Raw genomic sequence first — 6,626 nt, 5'->3', positions numbered from 1 at the left:
CAAAAGCTTGGCAGATAGAATATAATGTGGGAAAGTGTGTGGTTATGCACTTTGGCAGGAAGAATAGAGGAGCTGAATATTATTTAAATGGAGAAAGATTGCAGAAAGCTGCAGCACAGAAAGGTTTGGGAGTCCTCCTGCATGAATCCCAAAAAGCTAACATACAAGTTCAGTAGGTAATAAAGAAGGCAAATGTAATGTTGGCCTTTATTTCAAAGGGAATGGAGTATTAAAATAGCCTTGATAAAATTATACAAGGCACTGGTTAGACCACACCTCGAATATTGTGAACAGTTTTGGTCCCCTTATCTAAGGAAAGATATACTAGCATTGGAGGCGGTCCAAAGAATATTCAGTAGGTTGATCCCGGGTATGGATGGATTTTCTTATGAGGAGAGGTTGAGTAGTTGGGCCAATACTCAGTGGAGTTTAGAAGAATTAGAGATGACCTTATTGAAACATATAAGATTCTTAGGGAGGTTTGACAGGGTAGAAACTGAGAGGATGTTTCCCCTCATTGTAAAGTCTAAGACCAGAGGGCATAACCTCAGAGCAAGGGGCACCCATTTAAGACAGAGATGAGGAGAAATTTCTCAATTTTTCAAGGCAGTGAGAAATAGCTTCAACTATTCTTCCCTAGTGAACAGCTGAAGAATCTCATGTGTGAGACCATCCCAGTGCAGAACATCACAGACAAATGGACCTTCCTTTGACATTCTTCTAATTTTTCAAACTGTTGTTTGGTGCCACCTACTCACTATGTTTTGATTTAAGTGGTCCTTTATTCTTCATGGTGGTGGGGCTGTCCTGCACTGTGAACCCTGTCCTTTCACTTAAGTTTTGTAATTTAATGAGTGCAAAATGACTACACAGCAAATTATTGACCTTGTGCGATTGTCAAATACCCTGTGTCTCATTATGTAAACATGTGCTAAATTGTCAGTCACACATTTATTCTTCAAACTGTTATGAGCCCAGCTGAGGTTACCCCTGGACAAGCCTGATCCCAGAGTGAAACCCAGCTTGATAGATCCTAACTTTCAATTTGTTTGTTTCGATGCACGGAGAGTAACTACTGAACAGAGTCACAGGAGTCAGCTGATGAACTTTTAACAAAAGAATAAAACATTTATTTAACAAGAAAAAATGAATTACATTACAATGCTTCTTCACCCACAAGTATACCATCAAAGATATGTACAGATCTGTAAGGATAATGCAAGTTACAAAAGCTATCTTATACTTTAATGTCCACAGTAAATACAGTCCATATAAACCTATGGTGACCTGTGGTCAGACACACCACGCTCTGAAACCAGGTGATAGATGCCACCTCAACCAAATGCTATGGATCTCTCCTCAACTCCCCCGATGCTTGTCACACCATGAGCCAACCAGCCTCACTGAACTCCCATCTTTCACATGAGGAATTCCAATCTCCACTCTCTAAGACCTCACCTTGGAATCTTCTCCCAAATTGATGTTTTCTCTCAGACGCCTTCCACAGGGGTTCACCTCCAGGGTTTCTAACTCTCCTTCCTCTTCCCTGGGTCACCACATCATTCAAGCTGTCTTCCATGCATTCTCTCTCTCTGACTCAGCCATCAACAGTACCACTGCTTCACATGCCCATAGCAAAGAGTTACAGACCTTCAGTTGTCTCTCTGGCCCTTCTTGCCTCTTGAAAGCTGTTCTCACTTTAAATCTGCTTTCTGCAGCTTTTGCCTCTTTAAATCTAAAGGTTGGAACCTTTCTTTCTGCACCTCATTCTTAACTTCATTAACGGGACCTTTCCCAGGTTCCAGTCCTTCCTTTTGACTAGAAGGTCTACTTGGGACTTTCCCCTATTTCACTCCCCTGGATTCTTAGGGTTCTTCTATGGCTTGGGACTTGCTATCTGTCCCCTTTGCTCCAGTCTTTCCTGGCAGCGACTTTAAAAACTAACTTAACTCAAACTGCTTCCAAAATCAATCTGCTGTTTCTAACTTTTCTGTGTCAGTCTGTGGGAGGGACCTGCCTCTCTGGACCCCTGTTGCTAGGCAACAGCCCAATTCTTCTACTCTTGTTTGTTTATCTTAGCTGCAACAGTCGTAAAAAACTCATTAGAAATGCAGACACCTTTTTAAAGTGAAACTAAAACTCGATTTAACCTTTCTTAACACACAGATACAGAAATACAAATCAAACTTAAACTTTAAAGCTAAAACCCATTCCTAACACCTACAAATACCAATATAACTTAAACTATCTCTATTTCCTAACAGAACAAACCATTATTTTCACAGCATGTAATCAGTTAACCAACTATTTGATCAACTGTTCTAGTATATCCTCATGTGGCTTGTCACATTTTGTTTGATAATGCTCTTTGAAGCACCTTGGAACATTTTACAATGTTAAAGATGCTATGTAAGTTATTGTTGTTGTTGCATGAATACAACATTGGTTCCAGTGTGATAGTAAACCTTGCATATTTGGACCCAAAACAGAGTAACCTATTTACAGCATCATTGCTCATTGGTCGTGTGCTTTGCTTCACTCATAACAATTATATGAAACGCAGGACACATGGGAACAACATGGAGTACAATGTATCTAGCTTCCAGGTGTTTCTGTTAGGAGCTTCTCAGAACTGGAAAATCTAAGTTCCTAACTGCCCAATGTTTCATTGAAAAGCTGTTTGAAAGCCAATTTATTCACCAGAAAAAAATAACAATCACCATGTTTATGTGTCTGTTTTCTTTGTATGTTCCAGGTACAACTATGATGTTTCTTAAATTAAAATACTATTGGGAGAATGGAGAATTGAATTGCAGTAATTAGCAGCTCCCAGTGTCAGCTTGAAGTGTAGAACCTTTCAAATAAAGAACTATTTTAACTTAACCTCACACTATACCTGCGTATCTGTTCTGGCAATGAGAAATTTCTACCTTTTCTAAGACTTGTGTCTTCACTAATTTTAGAGACAATTACTGACTTCTGGAATTTTGTATAATTCACATTTTTCAGTTTCTTTTCTATCTACTTCCAGCCCTCCTTCGATTTTCCCCTTTTCATATTCAACCTCCCTCACCTTCACCGATGATTTCACCATAGTTGTTGGAGATGTTCTTCATCAGAGGCTAAGATGGCTTCATCCCTCAACAGCATTTGAACCCAGACTCATGAATTGTCATTTTCAAACAAAGATATTGACAAAGCATTGCATCTACATGCAGGCAATTTCATGTCATCTCACCAACTGAGGATTCTGTAACTTACATGTGCAGCACTATTATGGAGAATTGCAGGTCACCATGAAGTGTTTAACACCTCCAGAAAGGCCAACAATGGACACTCGTAGTACACAGGCCTCAGGAACAGGGTCTGCTTCCAATCTGAAATGTCCCACAGTTGACCTGGAGTCGTGGGGTAACTGTTTTGAGAAAGCTGTCACTTCAACGTTAGAAACTGGTTGGAGAGATCCACAAGAAAAGGCTTCATAGCTGTCACTGGTTCTATGTGTTCTGCGGCTCTACTGATCAGAAGCTTTCCAGATGCAGTGCAAGTAACTTGGTAGGAAGGTGCTCACCTGATCATACAATCTCTCATGATTCCAGCAGTCTGCTCATCTGCCTTGTGCCTGTGACAGTGAGATGACAGTGCCAGGCTGCCCAGGCTGGAAATGCAGACTGCAGCTGGTGTTTCTTGGGATGGTGATCAGAGAAGAAGGCCACCACAATCCAAAGGTACACTCATTCATATAGACTGTAACTCCAAACTCTCAAGTAGCTCTTATGAGAAACAAACATTTAGGCCAAGCTAGATGGCAATGCTAGATACAATGGCAAAGGTAAAAAAAATCAATGGGGACAATTTTAACTTGCTGAAACCCTGTGCTGCTTGATAGCACTGTTGATGACCCCCTTCCATCAATTTACTGATGATCAGGAGTAGACTGACATTGGAAATCACAGTATCGAATGCACACAGAACAATCTTAACGTAAAGGCCATCAAGTTACTCCCCAGGTTTTAGCAGGTGTGATGCCGAATCTGAGAAGATATTGAACACAAGCTCAATGTTTGTAACATCTACCAAGTATTCAGGTAACAGGAGCACAAGTAACAGATGCATAAAAAAGAATAAGAAAGTGCACAGGTAAGAAATATATGGGTAATGGATAACAGGTAACAGGTTTACAGGTAACAGCTGCACAACTGAGATATGTGCAGGTAACAGGAACGCAGGTAACAAGTATGCAGGTAAAATACACTTTTGACAGATACATGTGTAACAAGTGCACCTCTGCAGAGACGGTAGTGGATAGATACTGCACACGTTCTTGGACCGAACTGCTGTAGGTGATTGGAAAGCTACCGTTTGTGAAACCAATGGCCAACAGTCTTATACCTTCAATAATGCAACAACAATGGGGCTTTTGCTTCTGGACGGCCCTAGTTTTCATGTGTACAGTTTTATGTGAGGATGGCTAAAATAAAGATTTACGATGGCACTATGGACTTTATAGTCTAATGGTTGTGGTACTGGGCTAGCAACCCAATAGTAGGGAGCTCAAAGTTCCACCATGAAACCGAATTCAATAAGTCTGGCAGCTTTGCACTGGAAACACAGAAGTATCAGCTGTGATTCAATGATAGCACTCTTGTCTTGGATCAGAAGGTTGTGGATACAAGTCCCAAGGTGATGTGTTCAAGATTTGAGCACATGCAGTATTGAGGGACAGCTGCAGTGTCAGAGATGCCATCTTTGAGAGACGACGTTAAACGGAGGTCCTGTCTGTCCTCTCAGGTGGATGTGAAAGATGAAGATCCCATGGCATGACAGTATATCACAGTCAAGAGTTTTCTCCCTTGGCCAATATTTATCCCTCAACCAATATAACTAACTTAGATTATCTGGTCATTCTCTCACTGCTGTTTATGGGAACTTGCTTTGTGAAAATTGGCTCCATGTTTCTGACATGATCACTTTGAAAGTACTTAATTAACTGTAAAGCATTTTAGAACTATATAAATGCAAATCTTTCTTATGGAAGAAAATGACCATGAAAGTTGCTGGATCGTCACTAAAAGAAACAGCTGGCTCAGTAGGGAAAGGAAGCTGTCAACCTAACCCACTCTATACATACGGTTGAGTGTTAATGTCTCACCAGTGTTGTCTACATCCCAATAACAAATAATGCAAAGTGCCAACCCATTTCCAAATTTAATCAGTTGCTTAGGCATCTAAAAGGATACCACAGGGTCTTGAATCAGTATTCCAGCTTGTTCTTGTGCTGGAGGCTTGGTTAGATGTGGAGTGACAGTATCCACCTAGTTGTCACAAAATTGCTGGACAATAGTGCAATAATAATTCCACAGTAACAGGATGAGACCCAAGATGAGAAAAAGCACAATACAGAGCGTAATGACCAGTTTACTATGAAGGTACTGTTCCTGACATGCAGCCTTGCAACATACTGAGAACCAATTTGTCACTGATTTAATTGCTACTCCTGGGATCAGGCGGGTGAGCCATTTACTCCTGCATTGATTGACAGTGTTCAGGGGCATGTTCAACCGGTCCAAGGCACATGTCTGTGCTTCAAGGTCAGAACTGTAACCAATGAACATCTGCTGAGCTTCCATACCGAGAGGTGCAGATAATACTCCACAGAAGGGAGGGGAATGGACAATGTTGACTGTCAGCTCTTGCTTCAGAATGGCAGCTTTTCCTCCTCTGACTGGCTGACAAGCACGTAGCCTTTGTCCAAGAACGATAGCCTGCATCAAAATAGAGACAAAATTAATGGAGGAAATGACCGAACTACCCTAATGAAGTGATTTCATTTACTCTGGCTTATTCGCAAGCTATTGTGCACTTCATACAATATTATCAGCCAATACAGACACAATGGCCTCCTTCCGTGCTCTTTGACTCTGTGGAAGGCAGTTCACCCCTTTCATACACTGAGTACAAATGGTACCATCTTAAAAACTCTGTATTACTTTATGCAACAATATCATGAATCCATTTATAAAGAGCAAGTGTATGATTTGAGTACAAGTGCAGAAAAACCCCACACCAGCCCACTAGATAGCTCAATAAAATAGAAATGCGAGACCCAGAAACACCACCAGAATACTGGCATTATTTAGTAATAGTTCCAGAACCCTGCAATTCGCACCCTCAAGGGTCCGTAGCACATTGGATAATCTGGTGCTCCAGGTTCCCTTATTGCTAGCCACAACGCACAAGTAGCTTCAAAGTCAGTTATTGGTAACTGATTTCCACTAGCTAGATAGAATTTATGCAGCCTGCCAATATTGGCATCTGGGAACAAGGCAGAGGCTTGCATTGTTTTGGAAGTCATTTAGAATACCTAATTTGATGGTTTGCTTAATGCTTCAATTGGGTGTTAGCAAGTAACTCAAAGCAATTGGCATACATCAAGCCGACCAATTTGCTTTCACAGAATCAAAGAATCTTTACAATGCAGAAGGAGGCCATTCAGCCCATTGACTCTGCACTGGCTCTCTGAAAGAGCATTCTACCTAGTCCCACTACCCTGCCTTAACCTATATCTCGTAAACAGAAAATATCAAATATCCAACGTCCATAAAAGAGCTTAATGGCTTTGGCTT

General features: G+C 41.0%; 1 protein-coding gene across 1 annotated transcript in view; it reads right to left on the bottom strand.

Annotated features, from left to right (window-relative positions):
- Window positions 1–5,400: 5,400 nt before the first annotated feature.
- anapc2 (anaphase promoting complex subunit 2) overlaps window positions 5,401–6,626 on the bottom strand; it is a 67,788-nt gene continuing 66,562 nt past the window's right edge. The window contains exon 14 of the mRNA XM_041193485.1: window positions 5,401–5,765. The gene's annotated coding sequence lies outside the window, so the exon portion shown is untranslated. The remainder of the gene's footprint in view (window positions 5,766–6,626) is intronic.

The sequence above is a fragment of the Carcharodon carcharias genome, chromosome 8, assembly GCF_017639515.1.
Source record: "Carcharodon carcharias isolate sCarCar2 chromosome 8, sCarCar2.pri, whole genome shotgun sequence".
In the NCBI taxonomy this organism is placed as follows: Eukaryota; Metazoa; Chordata; class Chondrichthyes; order Lamniformes; family Lamnidae; genus Carcharodon; species Carcharodon carcharias.
The sequence above is the reverse complement of the archived record's forward strand: the minus strand, read 5'-3'. Positions and strand labels throughout refer to the sequence as shown.